The sequence below is a fragment of the Petromyzon marinus genome, unplaced genomic scaffold, assembly GCF_048934315.1.
Source record: "Petromyzon marinus isolate PM22_M1 ecotype Great Lakes invasive population unplaced genomic scaffold, UKy_Petmar_22M1.pri1.0 PM_G_Scaffold_72, whole genome shotgun sequence".
NCBI classification, from domain to species: Eukaryota; Metazoa; Chordata; class Hyperoartia; order Petromyzontiformes; family Petromyzontidae; genus Petromyzon; species Petromyzon marinus.
In genome coordinates, this window is record NW_027423027.1 from 985,160 (window position 1) to 1,012,601 (window position 27,442).

General features: G+C 44.4%; 1 long non-coding RNA gene across 1 annotated transcript; it reads right to left on the reverse strand.

Moving 5' to 3' along the window:
* Window positions 1-577: 577 nt before the first annotated feature.
* Window positions 578-4,512, reverse strand: LOC142920523 (uncharacterized). Its single transcript, XR_012938878.1, has 2 exons — window positions 4,442-4,512; window positions 578-3,048 (listed from the first exon to the last, which is right to left on the reverse strand). It is a non-coding gene; the product is annotated as an uncharacterized LOC142920523 (long non-coding RNA).
* Between the last annotated feature and the right edge of the window lie 22,930 nt (window positions 4,513-27,442).

The following is a 27,442-nucleotide window of genomic DNA, read 5'->3' on the forward strand; positions in this document are numbered from 1 at the left end:
AGATTCATTTTTCATTGCTCCCTCCCTTGGGTGTGTGAGCTCAGCAACGTGGACATTATTGTGTATACACTGTGTGTGTGTGTACATTGTGTATACACTGTGTATGTGTGTACACTGTGTGTGTGTACACTGTGTATACACTGTGTGTCGCTGTTTGTCGCTGTCACTGTGTGTGTCACTGTGTGTGTGTACACTGTGTGTATATATACACTGTGTGTGTACCCTGTGTGTGTACACTTTGTGTATATACAGTGTACCCTGTGTGTACACTGTGTATATACTGTATGTACACTGTGTGTACAGTGTATGTACACTGTGTTTGTACACTGTGTGTACACTGTGTGTGTACACTGTGTGTGTACACTGTGTATACTGTGTGTACACTGTGTGTGTGTACACTGTGTGTACACTGTGTATACTGTGTGTGTGTACACTGTGTGTGTGTACACTGTGTGTGTGTACTCTGTGTGTGTACACTGTTTGTGTCCGCATTGAACCAAACCCCCGGCAAGGCCATCTACTTAATGACGAGAGAAAATTCACACGAAATGTCCTTTTCAATGAAGTCTTCCAGATGTAAATTGATACAAGCTTTTAATGAAGAAATAAACTCATCTAATTCAAAACACAACACAATTCAAAGATGCTTCATTTTAAAACTTCAAAATGGAGCATGGGGTGCTTGCGTGAATGCGTCCTTCGTGTGCAAATGTTGTGACTTTCCTGGCCTGAAGGCCGTCAATGTGTTGGACCCCAACAGCAGTGGGGTTTGCTTCAACCGATAGGTACAAACATCCAGCCGTCAATCAGCAAGGAGCATTTCTAGTCCCAGTTAGACAAACTCTACGTCAACACGTAAGACAAAACTACAATTCGTGTTGTAGAGAATGTACCTCCTCCTATACGTGTAACTTTCAAGTGGTATGCCTTGCAACTGATGAATGATCCGAGCGTGCTCCCTATTTCAAAGCCAATGAGTTGCTCCAGAGGCAGACGCTTCGTGAAACACAAAAGTACCCTTTGACCTGTATCACAAGAACAACGGGTCTCACCCGAGTTCTCTGTACAGGTTACTTCCAAAACACACACACACACTTTGTCCTAACTTCACTTATTCAATGTTTGACCCTCAGACAAAATGTTACATTTACGCGCACAATCAGACAAGTATTCATTCTAAATAATTGACGGGCATATTAACATTGAATTACTGCAGCGAAATTGACTGCATCACGTTAAATCGTATTAACAAGAAGTTATTTTACAAATACGCACCGTCTACTTAACCGTGTATGTACACCGTACTATTGTTGCGTCATTCAAAACGAGTAGGCCGTTGCATGCTGGCGTCTGGGTCAAAATGTAGCAAATTTAAAACATTACGCTACAAATAATAGATGACGGCGCTTCGATGGCAACACAAGCAATCGTCATCAGGTGGGACAAGCACAGCAGCAATAAGAGGAAACTGCTGGAGTAGGCGCCTACTACTTCAGCAGTTTCTCTTGCTGTGGTTGTCCCACCTGATGACGATTGTGCGTGTTGTGATCTAAACGCCGTGGTCTGTTATGTTTCTACCCACGTGGTGACTTTACCGAAATAACTAGAGAGTGTGGATTCCTGCAGTCACAAAAGCTTCGAATCAAGATTGTCAACAAACTACACAACTGAGATGACGCATCAATCATCCCCCCCTACTGACAGGCTCTTGTCCACATGCAGGCCGGTGCAGGGCCACCACCCTGTGCCACACAGGGACAGCTGCTACTTGGGGATGCTCTTCGAGAGTTTCAGACGAGATACAAAACTCCGAGTTGCCGAGGCGATTAAGTAAGCACCATGTAAAAGCAATTATCATTAGAACATCGTGAATGCTTGGGAGCTTATTGGTTCTCGCTCCTGGTGAGAGATCGACCCAACCCACAGGTCCACAAAGACTGGCCGCTCTTACTCTGCAAGTTGAACCTAGGAGCTGAGTGTTCAACTTCACATTCTTGTCATTAAAGGCCTCTGACAAAGGTGCATCTATTGGAGCGACATCGTCTCTGGCTTACACATCTACCGGGTCTCCACTTGACTTTGGATTGTCTCGGAGGAAGTCCACCCACACCTCCACTTCCACAAACTGCTGGGAGTTGCCTCACTCTGACTCAGAATTCTCCTCCTGCTTTACGTTGCCTCCATCGATGTGAAGGTCCCATTTTGGAGTTGAATCTTCATCTTCACATTTCACCTTCACTTCTTCGCTTTTCACCATCACTTCTTCCCTCTTCAACATCACCTCTTCATATTTCACCTCAATACCTTTAAAAGTGTCCACGCTGGGATTTTCTTCCGGTTCGTGTTTCATGAGGGATGGGCTCATTGCGGCACTTTGACTTTCACAAGCCGATTTCAGACTCCACTCCTTGCGGATCTTCCGATGCTTCTGTGTTCTCTGGTGTACTTGAAGATTTTATGAATGTGCAAACACCTTCTTGCAGAGTGCACCTGAAGGGTTTCTCTCCTGTGTGTGTCCTCTGGTGTACTTTAAGATGTGATGACTGTGCAAACATCATCCCGCACAAAATGCACTTGAAGGGTTTCTCTCCTGTGTGTGTTCTCTGGTGTTTTTTAACAACAGATGACCGTAAAAACGCCTTCCCACACACAGTGCACTTGAAGGGTTTCTCTCCCGTGTGTGTACTCTGGTGTCTTTGCAGATTTGATGAATGTGCAAATGCCTTCACACACACACTGCACTTGAAGGGTTTCTCTCCCGTGTGTGTTCTCTGGTGTAGTTGAAGATGTGATGACTGTGCAAACGCCTTCCCGCACATTGTGCACTTGAAGGGTTTCTCTCCTGTGTGTGTTCTCTGGTGTTTTTTAACAACAGATGACCGTAAAAACGCCTTCCCACACACAGTACACTTGAAGGGTTTCTCTCCTGTGTGAGTTCTCTTGTGCCGTGTGAAATCTCCAGTTCGATCCGTGCTGTATGCACACCGGTCGCATTGTTGCCTTGTCCTACCGAGCTGCGCTGAATGCATTTGCTCCATCAGACCAATTCTGCAGAGGAAGCGTCAGAGGAAGCGTCAGCTGCAGACAGAAAAAAATAATATCCACACCATCTACACGACCGTATCGAGGCAGAGAGGAATGCATATATATTGTCACATGTGACTTACACGTCTATACTTATTCATATATTCATAATGTAGTAAAAACGTTTCCCAAATTCATCACACAGGCTGTAATGGCACACAATGAGAGGGCAAATGGTTATAAACATGCCTGGAAGCCCTCGTATCTTCAAAATGAATGTTCACCCAAAACTCCGAGCACACAATTTCGGCTGACTGGCTACAAAAGGAATATTTATGAGAGCTAAATTCAGCTGACCTAGCAAAGGGTGTTGAAAATAATACTATTTGTGTTATGCAGAAATTCATAAATTAATGTTCAATCGCAACTTAGAGGTGTGAATCCAGGCTCAGATGTCCTTAAATGCTGGGATGAACAGTTCCGACTTCAGCTGAATGTGTGTGCTGTGTTCACGTCCTGTTTCCACTCTTACAAAGAGTGCCAGAGGAAAACAAAAATAAACTATTGTTTTGATATAACTTCCGTGTTCAACAGAGTTAATAGATCTTCTTTGGTTCTTTTGGTAAAGTCACGTAGAATGAGAAAATAATAAAATAAAACAATAAAATTCTCACGACGTTTCGGCCACAACACAAGTGGCCTTCTTCAGGTGAAAGGAACAGACCTGTCGGGACGACAGAGCTACAATGAACGCTGCTAAGATTCGCAGAGTCTTTTAAGCTGGTTGAGAGAAGTGAGGCACCTTGACAAAGGGGTTTACATAACAGGCTAATTTAGCATAGACTTTACTGCAAACACAAACTTGACACTGTCACACACTGGCACGGGTCAAGAGGCGGTGGCATGTCCAGAACCATGCCTGGCCACCTTCATCTGCTCAGCATTAATGCTTCCTCACTCCACCAAGTAATTAATTGAGGATCAACGAACATAGCCGAGGCTAACTGGAGTTTGCGTGTCTCTTTCCGTGGTGAGATGTTAACTACCTCACCTGGTATACAGGAAGTCGTGGGTTCGATCCCGACCATGACGCCTGCTGTATATTTGGAGTTTGCGCGTCTCTACGTATAGTGTCTTTGACCGATAGACATTGACACACGTATTCTTGGTTCCTTCGGTAAAGTTACGTAGATTAAAAATAACAATAACTGATAATACAATTACATTAAATAAAGACCACTTGTGTTGCAATCAAAACGCGGGTTTTTTTTGCTTTATTTAATATTTTTTATGTTTATTATGTTATTGTTATTTTATTTTCTATCTACGTGACTTTACCGAAAGAACCAAGAATATTAATTCCTGCAGTCACCAAAGTTTTAAGTCAAAACATTGACACACGTTGACAAAGCCTCACCTTGTGTTGTTGTGGGCAGGTCGCTTCTGATAACAAGAGCGGTATAGCAGCTCAAGCGGGCTTGGCCTGCTAACAAAAGAAAATAAAAACTGAGTGAATATTTACAATAAAACAAAGTTACAAAGTGGCGAGCCGGGTGAAGACAAATTAAACTTAAGAGAGATAATTAAAGTGAACACAATCAGGCGAGGGCAGGAGGCAAGGCCCCGCGTGGCTAGGCCCCGCGTTGTAAAGTTCCAACCTGGACATCGATTCCCATGCTCGCTGCTACTCAACTGACATCCCTGAGAGAGAGAGCGAGGCTCTACCTTGGTAAACAACAACAACAACCACCACCACCACAACCACCACCACCACAACCACAACGATGAGAATTTCTCACCTCGGATTTCAGTGCAAGCGCTCACACGGCAGCTTCCTGTTACCAGCAGGAAGTAGCATGACGTCACTTCCCTCCCACGAGCGGCTCTGTAACTGAATAAATTATGTTAATGAGGCCGGCCCATATGTGGAGGGATGGGGGCGTGGGCGCTGAACCCATCGCAAATAAACTCGCGACGGCTTTAATGGTAACATTATGTTAATGAGCCGCCAGTCACTGGGCGTAGCTTTGCCCAAATAAGGATTGCCACTAGAACGATATCGGCAGTGACACGGGCGGAGGTGACGTCACGCTCAAGAGCGCGGTGGACGGGGGAGGGGTGAATACCTTGGTGACATGACGTCCTAGCGAGGTACACCTCCCCCTGGCGTTTCACGCCGATGAGGTAATGCAGAGTGGTGACGTCACACAGTTGGAGTTTAAGTTGATTTAGATTCATTTTCCATTGCTCCCTCCCTTGGGTGTGTGAGCTCAGCAACAACAACGTGGACATTATTGTGTATACACTGTGTGTGTGTACACTGTGTGTATACACTGTGTCACTGTGTGTCGCTGTGTGTGTCATTGTGTCACTGTGTGCGTGTCACTGTGTGTCAGTGTGCTTGTCACTATGTCACTGTGTGTGTACACTCTGTGTGTATATATACACTGTGTGTGTACCCTGTGTGTGTACACTGGGTGTATCCACTGTATGTACACCGTGTGTACACTGTGTGTGTGTACACTGTGTATACCCTGTGTGTGTGTGTACACTGTGTGTGTGTGTACACTGTGTATACACTGTGTGTGTACACTGCGTGTGTGTAAACTGTGTGTACACTGTGTGTATACACTGTGTGTGTACACTGCGTGTTTGTACACTGTGTGTGTGTACACTGTGTGTGTACATTGTGTGTGTACACTGTGTGTATACACTGTGTGTGTACAGTTTGTGTACACTGTGTGTGCACACTGTGTATGTACACTGTGTGTGTACAATGTGTGTACACTATTTGTATACACTGTGTGTACACTGTATACACTGTGTGTGTGTACACTGTGTGTGTACACTGTGTGTGTCACTGTGTGTCGCTGTGTGTCACTGTGTCACTGTGTGTCACTGTGTGTATGTGTCACTGTGTGTGTGTACACTGTGTACCCTGTGTGTACACTATGTGTGTACACTGTATGTTTGTACACTGTGTGTACAGTGTGTACACTGTGTGTGTACAGTGTGTGTACACTGTGTGTGTGTACACTGTGTGTATACAGTGTGTGTGTACACTGTGTGTACACTGTGTATACACTGTGTGTACCCTGTGTGTGTACACTGTGTGTGTGCACTGTGCGTGTGTGTACACTATGTGTACACTGTGTATACACTGTGTGTGTACACTGTGTACAGACACTGTGTGTGTACACTGTGTGTTCACTGTGTGTGTACACTGTGTATACACTGTGTGTGTACACTGTGTGTGTACACTGTGTGTGTGTACACTTTGTGTATACAGTATGTGTGTACACTGTGTGTACACTCTGTGTACACTCTGTGTACACACTGTGTACACTGTGTGTGTGTACACTGTCTGTGTACACTGTCTGTACATTGTGTGTACACTGTGTATAAACTGTGTGTGTACATTGTGTGTGTACACTGTGTGTGTGTTCACTGTTTGTGTCCGCATTGAACCGAACCCCCGGCAAGGCCATCTACTTAATGACGAGAGAAAATTCACACGAAATGTCCTTTTCAATGAAGTGTTCCAGATGTAAATTGAAACAAGCTTTTAATGAAGAAATACAAATTATCTAATTCAAAACACAACACAATTCAAAGATGTTTCATTTTAAAACTTCAAAACGGAGCATGGGGTACTTGCGTGAATGCGTCCTTCGTGTGCAAATGTTGTGACTTTCCTGGCCTGAAGGCCGTCAATGTGTTGGAGCATTAAATGGTGCACAGCGTCTCAACAACAGCAGTGGGGTTTGCTTCAACCGATAGGTAACGAACATCCAGACGTTAATCAGCAAGGAGCATTTCTAGTCCCAGTTAGACAAAATCTACGTCAACACGTAACACAAAACTACAATTCGTGTTGTAGAGAATGTACCTCCTCCTATACGTGTAACCTTTAAGTGGTATACCTTGTAACTGATGAATGATCCGAGCGTACTACCTATTTCAAAGACAATGAGTTGCTCCAGATGCTTCGTGGAACACAAAAACACCGTTTGACCTGTATCACAAGAACAACGGGTCTCACCTGAGTTCTCTGTACAGGTTACTTCCAAACACACACACACACACTTTGTCCTAACATCACTTATTCAATGTTTGACCCTTACAGATCAAATGTTACAAGTATGCACAAAACCAGACAAGTATACATTCTAAATTATTGACAGGCATATTAACAAAATTGGATTACTGCAGTGAAATATACTGCATCACATTACATCGTATTAACAAGCTTTGAAAAAAAAGTTGCAGTCTGCTTCAGAGTGTATGTAAAACATACTATTGTGTCATTCAAAACGAGTAGGCCATTGCATGCTGGCATCTGAGTGAAAATGTAGCAGATTCTAAACATTACCTACAAACTACACAACTGAGATGACACATCAATCATCGCCCCCTACTGACAGGCTCTTGTCCACATGCAGGCCGGTGCAGGGCCACCACCTTGTGCCACACAGGGGCAGCTGCTACTTGGGGATGCTCTTCGAGTGTTTCAGACGAGGTACGACACAAAACTCCGAGTTGCTGAGGCGATTAAGCAAGCACCGTGTAAAAGCAATTATTAGAACATAGTGAACGCTTGGGAGCTTATTGGCTCTGGCTCCTGGTTAGAGATCTACCCAACCCACGGGTCCACAAAGTGTTCAACTTCACATTGTCATTAAAGGCCTGTGACAAAGGTGCATCTATTGTAGCGACATCGTCTCTGGCTTACACATCTACCGGGTCTCCACTTGACTTTGGATTGTCTCGGAGGAAGTCCACCCACACCTCCACTTCCACAAACTGCTGGGAGTTGCCTCGCTCTGCCTCACAGTCAGAATTCTCCTCCTGCTTCACGTTGCCTCCATCGATGTGAAGGTCCCATTTTGGAGTTGAATCTTCATCTTCACATTTCACCTTCACTTCTTCCCTCTTCACCATCACTTCTTCCCTCTTCACCATCACTTCTTCCCTCTTCACCATCACCTCTTCATATTTCACCTCGAAACCTTTAAAAGTGTCCAAGCTGGTATTTTCGTCCGGTTCTTGTTTCATGAGGGATGGGCTTATTGTGGCACTTTGACTTTGACAAGCTGATTTCAGATTCCACTCCTTGCAGATCTTCTGATGCTTTCGTGTTCTCTGGTGTACTTGAATATTTTATGAATGTGCAAACGCCTTCCCGCAGAGTGCACCTGAAGGGTTTCTCTCCCGTGTGTTATCTGGTGTACTTTAAGATGTGATGACTGTGCAAACATTATCCCACACAGAGTGTACCTCAACGGTTTCTCTCCTGTCTGTGTTCTCTGGTGTACTTGAAGATTTGATTAATGTGCAAATGCTTTCCCGCACACACTGCACTTGAAGGGTTTCTCTCCCGTGTGTTCTCTGGTGTTTTTTAAGAGCAGATGACCGTGAAAATGTCTTCCCACAAACACTGCACTTGAAGGGTTTCTCTCCCGTGTGTTCTCTGGTGTTTTTTAAGAGTAGATGAATCTGAAAATGTCTTCCCACACACACTGCACCTGAAGGGTTTCTCTCCCGTGTGTGTTCTCTGGTGTTTTTTAAGAGCAGATGAATCAGAAAATGTCTTCCCACACACACTGCACAAGAAGGGTTTCTCTCCCGTGTGTGTTCTCTGGTGTGTTTTAAGAACAGATGACCGTGAAAATGTCTTCCCACAAACACTGCACTTGAAGGGATTCTCCCCCGTGTGTGTTCTCTGGTGTTTTTTAAGAGTAGATGAATCTGAAAATGCCTTCCCACACACACTGCACCTGAAGGTTTTCTCTCCCGTGTGTGTTCTCTGGTGTTTTTTAAGAGCAGATGAATCAGAAAATGTCTTCCCACACACACTGCACAAGAAGGGTTTCTCTCCCGTGTGTGTTCTCTGGTGTTTTTTAAGAGCAGATGAATCAGAAAATGTCTTCCCACACACACTGCACAAGAAGGGTTTCTCTCCCGTGTGTGTTCTCTGGTGTGTTTTAAGAGCAGATGACCGTGAAAATGCCTTCACACACACACTGCACTTGAAGGGTTTCTCTCCCGTGTGTGTTCTCTGGTGTGTTTTAAGAGCAAATGAATCTGAAAATGTCTTCACACACAAACTGCACTTGAAGGATTTCTCTCCCGTGTGTGTTCTCTGGTGTGTTTTAAGAGCAGATGACCATGAAAATGTCTTCCCACACACACTGCACCTGAAGGGTTTCTCTCCCGTGTGTGTTCTCTGGTGATTTTTAAGAGTAGATGAATCTGAAAATGTCCTCCCACATACACTGCACTTGAAGGGTTTCTCTCCCATGTGTGTTCTCTGGTGTGTTTTAAGAGTAGATGAATCTGAAAATGTCTTCCCACACACACTGCACTTGAAAGGTTTCTCTCCCGTGTGTGTTCTCTGGTGTCTTTGAAGATGAGATGAATCTGAAAATGCCTTTCCACACAAACTGCACTTGAAGGGTTTCTCTCCCATGTGTGTTCTCTGGTGTGTTTTAAGAGTAGATGAATCTGAAAATGTCTTCCCACACACACTGCACATGAAGGGTCTCTCTCCCGTGTGTGTTCTCTGGTGTGTTTTAAGAGCAAATGAATCTGGAAATGTCTTCCCACACACACTACACTTGAAGGGTTTCTCTCCCGTGTGTGTTCTCTGGTGTCTTTGAAGATGAGATGAATCTGAAAATGCCTTCCCACACACACTGCACTTGAAGGGTTTCTCTCCCGTGTGTGTTCTCTGGTGTGTTTTAAGAGCAAATGAATGTGAAAATGCCTTCCCACACACACTGCACTTGAAGGGTTTCTCTCCCGTGTGTGTTCTCTGGTGTTTTTTAAGAGTAGATGAATCTGAAAATGCCGTCCCACACACACTGCACTTGAAGGGTTTGTCTCCTGTGTGTGTTCTCTGGTGTCTTTGAAGATGAGATGAATCTGAAAATGCCTTTCCACACACACTGCACTTGAAGGATTTCTCTCCCATGTGTGTTCTCTGGTGTGTTTTAAGAGCAAATGAATCTGAAAATGTCTTCCCACACACACTGCACTTGAAGGGTTTCTCTCCCGTGTGTGTTCTCTGGTGTCTTTGAAGATGAGATGAATCTGAAAATGCCTTCCCACACACACTGCACTTGAAGGGTTTCTCTCCCGTGTGTGTTCTCTGGTGCGTTTTAAGAGCAAATGAATCTGAAAATGCCTTCCCACATACACTGCACTTGAAGGGTTTCTCTCCCGTGTGTGTTCTCTGGTGTCTTTGAAGATGAGATGAATCTGAAAATGCCTTCCCACACACACTGCACTTGAAGGGTTTCTCTCCCGTGTGTGTTCTCTGGTGCGTTTTAAGAGCAAATGAATCTGAAAATGCCTTCCCACATACACTGCACTTGAAGGGTTTCTCTCCCGTGTGTGTTCTCTGGTGTTTTTTAAGAGTAGATGAATCTGAAAATGCCTTCCCACACACACTGCACTTGAAGGGTTTCTCTCCCGTGTGTGTTCTCTGGTGAATTTTAAGAGCAGATGACTGTGAAAATGCCTTCCCACACACAGTGCACTTGAAGGGTTTCTCTCCCGTGTGTATTCTCTGGTGTTTTTTAAGAGTCAATGAATCTGAAAATGCCTTCCCACACACAGTGCACTTGAAGGGTTTCTCTCCCGTGTGTGTTCTCTGGTGTTTTTTAAGAGCCGATGAATCTGAAAATGCCTTGTCACACACAGTGCACTTGAAGGGTTTCTCTCCTGTGCGAGTTCTCTGGTGCTGTGTCAAATTTCCAGTCCGATCCGTGCCGTATGCACGCTGGTCGCATTGTTGACTTGTCGTACCGAGCTGCTGTGCTGAGTGCATTTGCTCCATCAGACCAGGGTCAGCTGCAGACAGAAAATAAGAATATCCACACCATCGACACGTCAGTATCGAGCCATGGAGGAATGAATATATACAGTCACACGTGACTTACACGTCTATATTCATTCATGTATTCATGACTAGCTGTACTACCCGGCTTCGCCCGGGACTTGGATCCACCACGTCCGGCCGCCTTTGTCTCCCCAGTGGCGATGTTCACACCACAACAGTTACTCGTTTGAGGCTGAGTCGACCTAGGGGAGGCCCAGAAGCGGTTCAAATAATCGTCGCCGGTGGTGGCCGTGAGCGGAAATCGAACTCGGGTCGCCGGGTTCGTAGTGCGGCGTAGCGCTAACCGCTACACTGCAATGCGTTACGCTTACACACACACACAGACACACACACAGACACACACACACACACAGACACACACACACAGACACACACACACAGACACACACAGACAACGCTAACTGCTACACTACAATGCGTGACGCTTCCACATGCGAGGGTCACGTGACAAATTTGACGTTACAGCTCACTTGCCGTGCAAAAAATCTATACATTATTGAGCTCCCCCACCCACCCCTAGAAACAAAAGTGTATTTGTATAATGTATGCACGGTGTACAGTCTGGAAAGTACCCACATGGCAAATTTCCAGTTTGTTGCATGTCGGGAAGTACGCTAAACATTTTGAACAGACAACACACACAATCACAACTTTGCCTTTTATATATACTTGGAGATGCAGTGAAAAACTTTCCCAAAATTCATCACGCGGTTTCAGTTTTTTGATTTTCAGTTTGATTTATTTTGGTTATAGTCCTGTGAGCCATTCGGCTCTTGAATCGGGTGCAACCACAACAAGCAACAAAACAAAAACAGGACCAAGAAAAACATCTTACAGTGACTATGTGTGATTGTGCAAACAGCACTGTCATGGCACGCAATGAGAGGGCAAATGTCATAAATATTCCTGTAAGCCCTCGCATCTTCAACATTAATGTTGCCATAGAAACGTTGTGGGGTTTTTTGCTTCATTGTAAAAAAGAAAAATTATTATCTGTTATTTTATTTTCTATCTACGTGACTTTACCGAAAGAACCAAGAATATTAATTCCTGCAGTCACCAAAGTTTTAAGTCAAAACATTCACACACGTTGACAAAGCCTCACCTTGTGTTGTTGTGGGCAGGTCGCTTCTGATAACAAGAGCGGTATAGCAGCTCAAGCGGGCTTGGCCTGCTAACAAAAGAAAATCAAAACTGAGTGAATATTTACAATAAAACAAAGTTACAAAGTGGCGAGCCGGGTGAAGACAAATTAAACTTAAGCGAGATAATTAAAGTAAACGCAATCAGGCGAGGGCAGGAGGCAAGGCCACGCGTGGCTAGGCCCCGCGTTGTAAAGTTCCAACCTGGACATCGATTCCAATGCTCGCTGCTACTCAACTGACATCCCTACGAGAGAGAGGCTCTACATTGGTAAACAACAACAACCACCACAACAATCACAATCGCAATGAGAATTTCTCACCTCGGATTTCAGTGCAGAAAGCGATAGCTTCCTGTTACCTCGTGACGTCACGCGGCAGCAGGTGACGTGACGTCACTTCCGGAGTACAAGACACGCTCCTCCCACAATGAGCTGCTCCGTAACTAAATAAATTAGAGAATTAATATATTATGGTAATGTGACCCGTCCCATGTGTCGTGGGCAATGAACTGGTCGCAATAAACTCGCGACGGCTTTAACGAATACATTATGTTAATGAGCCACCAGTCACTGGACGTAGCTTTGCCCAAATAAGGATTGGCACTGGAACGCAATCAGCAGTGACCCAAGCGGAGGTGACGTCGCGCTCAAGAGCGCGGTGGAATACTTTGGTTACATGACGTCACTAGCGAGTCACACCTCCCCCTGGCGTTTCACGCCGATGAAGTAATGTTGAGAGGTGACGTCACAGAGCGGGATTGGAGTTTTAGTTGATTTAGATTCATTTCCATTGCTCCCTCCCTTGGGTGCGTGGGCTCAGCTACAAAAACAACGTGGACATTATTGTGTATACACTGTGTGTGTGTGTGTACACTGTGTGTGTGTACACTGTGTGTGTGTGTACACTGTGTGTGTACACTGTGTGTATATACTGTGTGTGTGTGTACTGTGTGTGTACACTGTGTGTGTGCACTGTGTGTATACACTGTGTGTGTGTACACTGTGTGTGTGTGCACTGTGTGTGTGTACTCTGTGTGCATACACTGTGTGTGTGGACAGTGTGTGTACACTGTGTGTGTGTACACTGTGTGTATATACTGTGTGTGTGTGTACTGTGTGTGTACACTGTGTGTGTGCACTGTGTGTATACACTGTGTGTGTGTACACTGTGTGTGTGTGCACTGTGTGTGTGTACTCTGTGTGCATACACTGTGTGTGTGGACAGTGTGTGTACACTGTGTGTGTGTACACTGTGTGTGTGTACACTGTGTGTATACACTGTGTGTGTATGTACACTGTGTGTATGTACACAATGTGTGTGTGTACACTGTGTGTGTACACTGTGTGTGTGTACACTGTGTGTACACTGTGTGTGTGTACACTGTGTGTGTGTACACAATGTGTGTGTGTACACTGTGTGTGTGTGTACACTGTGTGTGTGTACACTGTGTGTGTACAATGTGTGTGTACACTGTGTGTACACTGTGTGTGTGTTTACACTGTGTGTCTGTGTGTACACTGTGTGTACACTGTCTGTGTGTACTCTGTGTGTGTGTACAGTGTGTACACTGTGCGTACGTACACTGTGTGTGCGTACACTGTGTGTGCGTACACTGTGTGTGTGTACACTGTCTGTGTACACTGTGTGTGTGTGTGTACACACACACACAGTGTATACTGTGTGTACACACACACACAGTGTATACTGTGTGTGTACTCTGTGTGTGTGTACACTGTGTGTGTGTACACTGTGTGTGTACACTGTGTGTACACTGTGTGTGTACAATGTGTGTGTACACTGTGTGTGTGTACACTGTGTGTACACTGTGTGTGTACACAATGTGTGTGTGTACACAATGTGTGTGTACACTGTGTGTGTGTGTGTACTGTGCGTGTGTGTGTACCGTGTGTGTGTGTCGTGCGTGTGTGTGTGTACTGTGCGTGTGTGTGTACTGTGCGTGTGTGTGTGCGTACCGTGCGTGTGTACTGTGCGTGTGTGTGTACTGTGTTTGTGCTGTGTGTGTGTGTACTGTGCGTGTGTGTGTGCACCGTGTGTGTGTACTGTGTCTGTACTATGTGTGTGTGTACTGTGTGTGTGTGTACTGTGTGTGTGTGTATTGTGTGTGTGTGTACTGTGTGTGTGTAACGTGTGTGTGTGTAACGTGTTCGGCGGTAGTCCAGCGGTTAGTACGCTGCTCTACGAACATAACGACCCGAGTTTGATTCCCGCTCACAGCCAACACCCAGTGACGATTATTTGAACCGGTTCTGGGCCTCCCCTAGGTCCACTCAGCCTCAAGTGAGTACCCGGTGTGGTGTGCAAACATCATTACTGGGGAGACAAAGGCGGTCGGGCGCGGTGCTGGCCTACCAACTCCCTTCGCGTGCCGCGCCGGCCTTCATAGGTGGTGCTGCTACTTGTTAACCGCACTTGCCCCAACAGTCTGTTAAGGCTACACGGGGGATCTTTGTCTTTGTATCACCACCCAGGAGTCACGGAGCTTTTGAGGCTCCGAGCCACGTGGGGATCCACAACAGCGTGAGGCGGTGCCACTCACCGGTGAGACTCAGGGATATGTGATTTCTAATCGATAGCCTTCCGTCAGTTAACCCATCGCAACTGCTGAGTCTGTCACGCGACTTCCTCCTTCCAGCGAGCCTTTGACGCTTCATGTGGCCTCAAAGTGTACACATTGTGTACGTATACACAATAATGTCCACGTTGTTGTTGCTGAGTTCACGCACTCAAGGGAGGGGGCAATGGAAAATGAATCTAAATCAACTTAAACTCCATCCCCATGACCTCATAGGCATGAAGTGGCAGCGGGAGGTGTATCTCGCTAGTGACGTCATGTCACCAAGGTATTCACACTCCCCCAACTCCGTCCACAGCGCTCTTGAGCGTGACGTCACCTCCGGCGGTTCATTAACATAATGTATTCGTTGAAGCCGTCGAGAGTTTATTGCGACGGGTTCAGCAGCCACGCCCCTTCCCTCGACATATGGGCTGGGCTCATTAACATAATTTATTCAGTTACAGAGCCGCTCATTGTGACGTGGCTAGGTAACAGGAGGCTACCGATCCACGCTTGCACTGAAATCCGAGGTGAGAAATTCTCATGGTGGTCGTGGTGGTTGTTGTTGTTTACCAAGGTAGAGCCTCTCTCTCTCTCAGGGATGTCAGTTGAGTAGCAGCGAGCATGGGAATCAACGTCCAGGTTGGAACTTTACAACGCGGGGCCTAGCCACGCGTGGCCTTGCCTCCTGCCCTCGCCTGATTGCATTCACTTTAATTATCTCGCTTAAGTTTAATTTGTCTTCACCCGGCTCGCCACTTTATAACTTTGTTTTATTGTAAATATTCACGCAGTTTTTATTTTCTTTTGTTAGCAGGCCAAGCCCGCTTGAGCTGCTATACCGCTCTTGTTATCAGAAGCGACCTGCCCACAACAACACAAGGTGAGGCTTTGTCAACGTGTGTGAATGTTTTGACTTAAAACTTTGGTGACTGCAGGAATTAATATTCTTGGTTCTTTCGGTAAAGTCACGAAGATAGAAAATAAAATAAAATAACAATAAAATAAAAAAACTGAAAATAAAGCAAAAAACCCACGACGTTTCGATCGCAACACAAGTGGTCTTTATCTTATTGAATTTAATCTGTTATTTTTATTTTCTATCTACGTGACTTTACTGAAAGAACCAACAATACGTGTGTCAATGTATCTATCGGTCAAAGATGCTAAGCGTGTGCCGCTGTTGACTCTGAATGTGTGGAGGGGAACACCTTCACCACGGGGAGAGAGACAGAGACACGGATAGCCTCGGCTATGTTGATTGATCCTCGATTCATTACTTGGTGGAGTGAGGAAGAATTAATGCTGAGCAGATGAAGGTGGCCAGGCATGGTTCTGGTCACAGCACCACCTGTTTACCGATGGCAGTGTGTGACAGTGTCAAGTTTGTGTTTGAAGTAAAGTCTATTAATTCTGTTGAACACGGAGGTTATATCAAAACAATAGTTTATTTTTGTTTTCCTCTGGAACTCTTTGTAAGAATGGAAACAGGAGGTGAACACAGCACATACATGCAGCTGAAGTCGGAACTGTTCATCCCAGCATTCAAGGACATATGAGCCTGGATTCACACCTGAGTTGCGATTGAACGTTAATGCATTTCTGCATAACAGAAATAGTATTTTCAACACCCTTTGCTATGTCAGTCGAATTTAGCTTTCCTAAATATTCTTTTTGTAGTCAGACAGCCGAAATTGTGTGCTCGGAGTTTTGGGTTAACATTCATTTTGAAGATATGAGGGCTTCCAGGCATATTTAAGACATTTGCCCTCTCATTGTGATGAATTTGGGAAACGTTTTCACTACATCATGAATATAGTAATAAGTATAGACGTGTAAGTCACGTGTTACTGTGTATATATGCATTCCTCTGTGCCTCTAAACTGACTTGTAAATGGCGTGGATATTCTTATTTTCTGTCTGCAGCTGACGCTTCCTCTGACGCTTCCTCTGCAGAATTGGTTTCATGGAGCAAAGGCAGCAGCTCGGTACGACAAGTCAACAATGCGACCAGCGTGCATACAGCACGGACCGGACTGGAAACTTGACACAGCACCAGAGAACTCACACAGGAGAGAAACCCTTCAAATGCAGTGTGTGTGACAAGGCATTTGCATGGCCATCAGTTCTTGAGACCCACCAGAGAACACACACGGGAGAGAAACCCTTCAAGTGTACTCTGTGCGGCAAGGCGTTTTCAGATTCATGTTATCTTGTAATACACCAGAGAACACACACGGGAGAGAAACCCTTCAAGTGCAGTGTTTGTGGGAAGGCATTTTCACGCTCATTTGTTCTTAAAAAACACCAGAGAACACACACGGGAGAGAAACCCTTCAAGTGTACTCTGTGCGGCAAGGCGTTTTCAGATTCATGTCAACTTGTAATACACCAAAGAACACACACGGGAGAGAAACCCTTCACGTGCACAATGTGCGGGATGGCATTTACACAGTCATATAATCTCTTAACACACCAGAGATCACACACGGGAGAGAAACCCTTCAAGTGCAGTGTTTGTTGGAAGGCATTTTCACGGTCATCTACTCTTAAACAACACCAGAGTACACACACAGGAGAGAAACCCTTCAAGTGTACTCTGTGCGGGAAGGCGTTTTCAGATTCATGTCATCTTGTAACACACCAGAGAACACACACGGGAGAGAAACCCTTCAGGTGCACTCTGTGCGGGAAGGCGTTTGCACATTCATCAAATCTTAATGTACACCAAAGAACACACACGGGAGAGAAAGCCTTCAGGTGCACTCTGTGCGGGATCGCGTTTGCACAGTCACCACATCTTAAAGTACACCAGAGAACACACACGGGAGAGAAACCCTTCAAGTGCAGTGTGTGTGGGAAGGCGTTTGCACATTCATCTGATCTTGTAAAACACCAGAGAACACACACAGAGAAACCCTTCAAGTGCAGTGTGTGCGTGAAGGCATTTGCACATTCATCTGATCTTGTAAAACACCAGAGAACACACACAGGAGAGAAACCCTTCAAGTGTACTCTGTGCGGGAAGCCGTTTGCAGATTCATCAAATCTTCAAGTACACCAGAGAACACAAAAGCATCACAAGGAGCGGAGTCTGAAGTCAGCTTGTGAAAGTCAAAGTGCCGCAATGAGCCCATCCCTCATGAAACAAGAACCGGACGAAAATCCCAGCTTGGACACTTTTAAAGGTATAAAGGTGAAATATGAAGAGGTGAAGGTGAAATATGAAGAGGTGATGGTGAAATGTGAAGAAGTGATGAGCGAAGAAGTGAAGGTAAAATGTGAAGATGAAGATTCAACTCCAAAATGGGACCTTTACAACGTGAAGCAGGAGGAGAATTCTGACTGTGAGGCAGAGTGAGGCAACTCCCAGCAGTTTGTGGAAGTGGAGGTGTGGGTGGACTTACTCCTAGACAATACAAAGTCAAGTGGAGACCCGGTAGATGTGTAAGCCAGAGACGATGTCGCTACAATAGATGCATCTTTGTCACAGGCCTTTCATGACAAGAATGTGAAGTTGAACACTTTGTGGGCCTGTGGGTTGGGTAGATCTCTAACCAGGAGCAAGAGCCAATAAGCTCCTAAGCATTCACTATGTTATAATAATTGCTTTTACATGGTGCTGGCTTAATCGCCTCAGCAACTCGGAGTTTTGTGTCGTACCTTGTCTGAAACACTCGAAGAGCATCCCCAAGTAGCAGCTGCCCCTGTGTGGCACAAGGTGGTGGCCCTGCACCGGCCTGCATGTGGACAAGAGCCTGTCTGTAGGGGGCGATGATTGATGTGTCATCTCAGTTGTGTAGTTTGTAGGTAATGTTTAGAATTTGCTACATTTTCACTCAGACGCCAGCATGCAATGGCCTACTCGTTTTGAATGACACAATGGTATGTTTTACATACACTGAAGCAGACTGTGCAACTCTTTTTTTAAAGCTTCTTGTTAATACGATGTAATGTGATGCAGTATATTTCACTGCAGTAATCCAATTTTGTTAATATGCCTGTCAATAATTTAGAATGAATACTTGTCTGGTTTTGTGCATACTTGTAACATTTGATCTGTAAGGGTCAAACATTGAATAAGTGATGTTAGGACAAAGTGTGTGTGTGTTTGAAAGTAACCTGTACGGAGAACTCAGGTGAGACCCGTTGTTCTTGTGATACAGGTCAAATGGTATTTTTGTGTTCCACGAAGCATCTGGAGCAACTCATTGTCTTTGAAATAGGTGGCACACTCGGATCATTCATCAGTTACAAGGCATACCACTTAAAAGCTACACGTATAGGAGGAGGTACATTCTCTACAACACGAATTATAGTTTTGTCTTACGTGTTGAGGCCACGTGATGTGTCGAAGGCTCTCTGCCAGCTCACAGGACAGACCCAAGTGCCGTGTGCTCAATAAGATGACTGACAGAGGCACCACTCCACCGACTTGGTGTGGTAGACGCTCCGCTCGTTGTCGTGAGCGTCGCTCATCCGCCCTCCGTTGTTACTGGAGGGCGACTGCCTCCAACTGCCCAGCAGCGTACTTCACGAGCCTCCTCCACAGAGGCCGATCTTGACACCGCTGGTACCGGTCATCGGCAAGTCCACTCAACTCCACATCCTTCTGTACAGCATCAGTCCATACATTTTTAAGAGTGTTATCGAAATGCCATGGTACAGACAGATGGGCAGATATGAACGAACAGAGCTAATACATTAATATCTCAACCTTGGTTGGAAAGCGTTAAAAAGGAATGTCTTATTTGACCTGAACTGCATATTGCTTGATTTGAGTTAAGGACAATAAAAAAAAACTAATACAGAGATCGTGCACTCACCGGTCCTGGGCCTTCCCTAGGTCGACTCACTTGGTATTAAATAGGTTTATTTCAGCAACTTAGACTTATTAAATAGCCTTATTAAATAGGCTTATTTTAGCGCGTGAGAGGACCTCCTGTAATACTATGATCTTACCAGATACGGAGACAAATTGCCATTAATGCAGATTTGAGGCTATGCGGATGGCTTTGAACCCAATGCACCCTTCAATGGTAATGCACATAATAGAGACATGCTTTGTTCACTTTTCTAAACCCATGCTTTTAATATAATCTCAAGCAATTTTCTCTGCCAGTCATGTTGCCTGATCTTATTGCACACACACAAATGTCCCCCATACAGCCTGCAACAGACTTCTGGGGCAAGTGCTGTTGGTGAGCTCCTAAAAACGCCGGCACGCACGGCACTCGAGGGGGAGGGTGGCCAACACCGCACCTGGCCGCCTTTGTCTCCCCTGATATTTACACATCACACTAGGAAGTCATTCAAGGCTACATCGATGTAGGGAAAACCCAAGACTGGTTTAAATATCTGCCAGTGTTGTGTGTCATGAGCAGGAATCCAATTTTGGTCACCGGGTTACGGAGTGCTGTGCGATAGCCACTAAATTACTGCTCCCCACTCGTACACAACAACAAGAACAAAGATCCCCGGTAGAGCATTAACAGACTCTAGGGGCAAGTGCTGTTAGCGAGCACCTATGAAGGCTGGCACGGCACACGAGGGGGGTGGGTAGCCAGCACCGTGCCCGGCCGCCTTTGTTTCCTGAGTGGCGATGCTCACATCACACTGGGTACTCATTTTTAGGCTGAGTCGACCTAGGGAAGGCCCAGGACCGGTTCAGATAATCGTCACTGGCGGTGTTGGCCGTGAGCGGGAAACGATCCCGGGTCTCCGGGTTCGTAGCACAGCGTAGCGCTAACCGCTGCCCTACCGCTCGTACAAAGATATGCTTAAACACGCGCACGCAAATACACATTCTGTTTGACTAACACTTCTTTCAAACCGTACGTAGCCAAACGTTTCCGTTGTAGAGTTTCTGGATAATGTTTGGAATTACCACAATTTTGACCGTGACACCAGCATGCAATGACCTGTGCGTTGTGAGTGACACAATTCTCTGTTTTACATCCGCCGTGAAGCAGAACAGCGCATAATGTGGTGAATGTTACTGGGGTAGCCAAGTGTGCCTGTCGGATTTGAACTTTGAACCTCTGCAACAAATAGAGAATGCGCTACCATAATTCTGGTTCTTTCGGTAAAGTCACGTAGATAGAAAACAAAAAATAAACGAAATAAAAGATAAAAAAAGATTTTAAAAAATACAAATAAATAAAAATAATACATTTTTAAATATTAATTGATATGATGCCACGGGTCGACTGACTGAGATGACTGGCCAACTACACACACTGTTTGTGTGTGTACGTACACACACACACAGTGTATACACAACAATGTCCACGTTGTTGCTGAGTTCACACACCCAAGGGAGGGGGCAATGGAAAATGAATCTAAATCAACTTAAATTGCATCCCCGCTCTGTGACGTCACCACTCAGCATGACCTCATCGGCATGAAGTGCCAGCGGGAGGTGTACTTCGCTAGTGACATCATGTCACCAAGCTATTCACACTCCCCCCAACCCGTCCACAGCGCTCTTGAGCGTGACGTCACCTCCGCTTGGGTCACTGCCGATATCAATCCAGTGCCAATCCTTATTTGGGCAAAGCTACGCCCAGTGACTGCGGTTCATTAACATAATGTGTCCGTTATTGCCGTCGGGTTCAGCAGCCACGCCCCATCCCTCGACATATGGGCCGGGCTCATTAACATAATTTATTCATATTCTTAGTTTTTTCGGTAAAGTCACGTTGAAGAGAAACAACAAAATAACAAAATATATATAAAACAATAAAAAATTCTCACGACGTTTCGACCATAACTCAAACGGTCATCATCAGGTGTGTCGGTTTGCATAAATGTATTTTTAAAACGGCACATTTATTTATTTAAAAAAAACGTTGGCGTCACGCGCAGCGATTGGCAGTTTGCCCAGGACTAGTCCATCTATTTTTTTGAAAAGAGGAGGGGGGAGACGACATTTTTTATAATGTATGCTGTCTGAAAGCCACTGTAAGCGTGAACAATCAATCAAGAACTGAAATGATTTATCAAATCTTTCCAATGATTGCTAAGATAGAATCCATCTTCTCGGTTGAAATTGTCTCTGTGCTTGTATATGTGGATAGCCTCATGAACGAATCTCTCATGGAAGCCAGATGGCTTACAAAGAACCTCCGTCTTGGAAAAGTCAATGGCATGTGAGCCTACTGAATTAGAACAATGATCTGCTACGGCCGAGGTGTTGGTCCTACCGTGTTTAAGGTCTGCTTTATGTTCACGAATGCGGTCCGAGACATGGCGTTTGGTTTCTCCAATGTAACTACTACCACAGAGGCAACTTAGTTTGTAGACACCAGGGTATTGTATGTCCGGAATCACATCTTTTATAGACGGAACCAGATCACGGATTTTATGTAATGTGTTGAAACGGACCTGGATCTTGTGTTTATTCAAGATTTTGGAGATCTTTTTTGTGATCCCAGCAATGTAGGGTAAAGTGATGGTTTTGAAAGGCTCCTCAAGAGGGTTCTTCTTCATGGTTTGAGTGATAGCTTTGCGGATTGTATAGTCGGAGTAACCATTAGCCCTAAGAGCTTGGTGTACGTGCTTGAGTTCACTGCTTATGTGTTCCTGGTCGGATATGCATTGGGCTCTATGATACAGAGTCTTGATGAGAGAATTCTTCTGTGATGGATGGTGGTGGGAATCCGGTTTCAGATAAGCATCCGTATGGGTAGCTTTCCTGTAGACAGAGTGGCTCATTGAACCATCAGGTCTCTTTTTAATTAGGACATCCAAAAAAGGTATCTTGCCATCTATTTCGACTTCCATGGTAAATCTGATGGCTGGGTGTATGGAATTGATGTGGTCGAAGAATTGGTCTAGAGCAGGCCGGCCATGTGGCCAGATGACAAAAGTGTCATCAACGTACCTCTTCCATAAGGTTGGGCGCAGAGTGGCAGTCTGGATGGCGTCAGTCTCAAATTTCTCCATGAAAATGTTAGCTATAACTGGAGAAAGGGGGGAGCCCATTGGGGTGCCCTCAGTTTGTTTGAAGAAAGTTCCATTCCAAGTGAAGTATGTATTGGTTAAACAGTGTCTCACCAGGGGGGGTACCTCAGTGTTTAGTCCTTGATGAACCAAGTCTTCAATGATTGCAATGGTGTCAGTTACAGGAACCTTGGTGAATAAGGAAACTACATCAAAACTGACAAGCAGGTCGTCTGGGGACAGGGAAATACCCTTGATTGTTGATACCAGGTGAGTAGAATTTTGTACCGCAGAGGTGGTCTTTCCAGTGAAAGGACGCAGGATTTCAGACAAAAAACGAGCTAGTTTGTAGGTGGGGGAGCTGATAGTAGAGACTATGGGACGAAGAGGTATATCAACTTTATGTATTTTTGGTAAGCCGTATAATCTTGGTGGCCTGGCAGCAGAAGGTTTCAACGAAAACTGTTTAGATTGATCAATTAATGCGGTTGAATCAGAAATTATTTTGTTGGTTTGTGTGACGAGGCTGTTGGTGGGATCTCTTTTTATTTTTGTATAACTACCATCGTCGAGTAATTCTTTAATTTTGTTGTTGTATTCTATTTTATCCATGATGACAGTAGCATTGCCTTTGTCAGCTGAGAGAACTACAATATCATTCCTCTTTTTTAATTTATATAATTCAAAACGCTCATCTTTGCTGAGGTTGCTAGCTGGCATCTTAGCGTTTTTGAGGGTTGCAGCGATTTCAGATCTTGCTACGTCTGCAGCGATGTGACCCAGGCCCCTGAGAGCAACGTCTACTTGGGCAATTATATCATTAACTGGTATGTGTTTAGGTGTGACTTCAAAGTTTAGACCTTTAGCTAAAACGGATTTCAGACCATCGGAAATAGAACTGTTACTGCGATTAATTACGACTTTATTAATGTCTAACTTTTTGGTGTGTGGGTCCGGTCTTTTGTTGAAGAGGAGGTTAAATTTGGAAATCAGGTTTTCCTTACATTTGGTCGACATAGTAGCAGCTGAAGAGGCAGTCATATTGTCTACATGTTCCCAATCCGATGTGGACATTATTGCCGTCAATGATAAGTGTGATTTGTAGAGTGTCTTGTCTAACTGATCTAGTTCTGTGCGTATAAGTCTGATTTTTTCTGAGATAAGAGCTAAGCTAGTTTTGAAAAGAATTCGTTTCACATTAGAAGAAGTTACAGCAGCAGAGGTTAGTGTAAATGCGATTGGTATTACCCCAGAGTCGCGGCATCTCTTCAGGAAGGTGAGAGACTCGATCAGCTGAGCTTTCTTATCCCGGAGTTTGTTGAAGGATCTTAAAGTTATGTGAAAACCCTCCCCGTAGAGGCGATTAAATTTTGATTTAAAGCTTTCGTGACTGCAGTAATTCATATTCTTAGTTTTTTCAGTAAAGTCACGTTGAAGAGAAACAACAAAATAACAAAATATATATAAAACAATAAAAAATTCTCACGACGTTTCGACCATAACTCAAACGGTCATCATCAGGTGTGTCGGTTTGCATAAATGTATTTTTAAAACGGCACATTTATTTATTTATTAAAAAACGTTGGCGTCACGCGCAGCGATTGGCAGTTTGCCCAGGACTAGTCCATCTATTTTTTTGAAAAGAGGAGGGGGGAGACGAATTTTTTTTATAATGTATGCTGTCTGAAAGCCACTGTAAGCGTGAACAATCAATCAAGAACTGAAATGATTTATCATTGGAAAGATTTGATAAATCATTTCAGTTCTTGATTGATTGTTCACGCTTACAGTGGCTTTCAGACAGCATACATTATAAAAAATTTCGTCTCCCCCCTCCTCTTTTCAAAAAAATAGATGGACTAGTCCTGGGCAAACTGCCAATCGCTGCGCGTGACGCCAACGTTTTTTTTATAAATAAATAAGCCGTTTTAAAAATAAATTTATGCAAACCGACACACCTGATGATGACCGTTTGAGTTATGGTCGAAACGTCGTGAGAATTTTTTATTGTTTTATATATATTTTGTTATTTTGTTGTTTCTCTTCAACGTGACTTTACCGAAAAAACTAAGAATATGAATTACTGCAGTCACGAAAGCTTTAAATCAAAATATAATTTATTCAGTTACAGAGCCGCTCATTATGGGAGGGGCGTGTCTCTTACCCCGGAAGTGACGTCATGTTACCTGCTTACCCACGTGACGTCGCGAGGTAACAGGAGGCTGCCGATCCGCGCTTGCACTGAAATCCGAGGTGAGAAATTCTCGTGGTGGTCGTGGTTGTTGTTTACCAAGGTAGAGCCTCGCTCTCTCGTAGGGATGCCAGTTGAGTAGCAGCGAGCATGGGAATCGATGTCCAGGTTGGAACTTTACAACGCGGGGCCTAGCCACGCGGGGCCTTGCCTCCTGCCCTCGCCTAATCGCGTTTGCTTCAATTATCTCGCTTAGTTGAGCAATCTTTGTAAGAAAGTAATCTACCAGGCTTTGTGTTTATTGTGTGTTGATCGACTCTCTGTGTTGCATTGCATTACATTTCCAAGTTTTACTCAGTTTGTTTGATTAAGTGAGCTTTTGATTTAAATCTTTCTTGACTGCAGGGATTCATATTCTTGGTTCTTTCGTTAAAGTCACCACCACGTAGAAGGGAAACAATAAAATAATAAAAATATAAAACAATAAAATTCTCACGACGTTTCAACTGCAACACGAGCAATCATCATCAGGTGTGAAAACCACAACAAGAAAATGTTCTTTATTGTTTTATATTTTTATTTTTTTATTGTTTCCCTTCTACGTGGTGACTTTACCGAAAGAACCAAGAATATAAGTGTGCTTTCTCTCTCTGCATGTCCTCGTGTTATTATTATTTCCTGCAGTCACCAAAGTTCCAAATCTCTCATTAACACAAGGCCGTAATTATAATATATTATAATAATTATAATATATATTGGTGGGGGACATATCCCCCCCCTAATAATCAAATATGCTCAAAATGTCCCCCCCAAATATATTGCTATAAAAATATATTTTTTTAAAATAATAATTGCTATGCTATGTTAATAAAAACAACTTGCTAAACCTTGGCCACAAAATGTGGACGTGTCTTCATATAACAATGCGTAGATTTCTGTTTGTATGATTGCCTTGTACTTTATGAACCCCTAATCTCTACCATTACATACTATGAAACAAGAAAAGTAAAAAAAATAAACAACAGAGCAATGTAATACAATACAATATTATACATTATTGTATCAAATAATAAAAAAAAATTCCATCCCATGTGTTAGTGAAATTTTTAAATATTTTAGGAAATTAGTTTTCAAATTGAGATTATTTTTTTTTCCTGGGGGAGGACCCCAGAGCCCCTGGTAGATTTGGTCCCCCCCAATGTTGACTCCATGGCTACGGCCTTGCATTGACTTGCGGATTTCTCTACACCCCCTCCCCTCTCTCTCTGCCCCCCTCTCTCTTTTTAAGGCCTCGACACAGAGGCGTTGTTTCTCTGTGTGCCTACAGTGAGGGAAAAAAGTATTTGATCCCCTGCTGATTTTGTACGTTTGCCCACTGACAAGAAAATGATCAGTCTATAATTTTAATGGTAGGTTTATTTGAACAGTGAGAGACAGGATAACAACAAGAAAAACCGGATAAACGCATGTCAAAAATGTTATAAATTGATTCGCATTTTAATGAGGGAAATAAGTATTTGACCCCCTCTCAATCAGAAAGATTTCTGGCTCCCAGGTGTCTTTTATACAGGTAACGAGCTGAGATTAGGAGCACACTCTTAAAGGGAGTGCCCCTTATCTCAGCTCGTTACCTGTATAAAATACACCTGTCCACAGAAGCAATCAATCAATCAGATCCCAAACTCTCCACCATGGCCAAGACCAAAGAGCTCTCCAAGGATGTCAGGGACAAGATTGTAGACCTACACAAGGCTGGAATGGGCTACAAGACCATTGCCAAGCAGCTTGGTGAGAAGGTGACAACAGTTGGTGCGATTATTCGCAAATGGAAGAAATGCAAAAAAACTGTCAATCTCCTTCGGCCTGGGGCTCCATGCAAGATCTCACCTCGTGGAGTTGCAATGATCATGAGAACGGTGAGGAATCAGCCCAGAACTACACGGGAGGATCTTGTCAATGATCTCAAGGCAGCTGGGACCATAGTCACCAAGAAAACAATTGATAACACACTTCACCGTGAAGGACTGAAATCCTGCAGCACCTGCAAGGTTTCCCTGCTCAAGAAAGCACGTATACATGCCCGTCTGAAGTTTGCCAATGAACATCTGAATGATTCAGAGGACAACTGGGTGAAAGTGTTTTGGTCGGATTAGACCAAAATGGAGCTCTTTGGCATCAACTCAACTCACCGTGTTTGGAGGAGGAGGAATGCTGCCTATGACCCCAAGAACACCATCCCCACCGTCAAACATGGAGGTGGAAACATGCTTTGGGGTGTTTTTCTGCTAAGGGGACAGGCCAATTCACCGCATCAAAGGGACGATGGACGGGGCCATGTACCGTCAAATCTTGGGTGAGAACCTCCTTCCCTCAGCCAGGGCATTGAAAATGGATGGTGGATGGGTATTCCAGCATGACAATGACCCAAAACACACGGCCAAGGCAACAAAGGAGTGGCTCAAGAAGAAGCACATTTAGGTCCTGGGGTGGCCTAGCCAGTCTCCTGACCTTAATCCCATAGGAAATCTGGAGGAAGTTGAAGGTTCGAGTTGCCAAACGTCAGCCTCGAAACCTTAATGACTTGGAGAAGATCTGCAAAGAGGAGTGGGACAAAATCCCTCCTGAGATGTGTGCAAACTTGGTGGCCAACTACAAGAAAC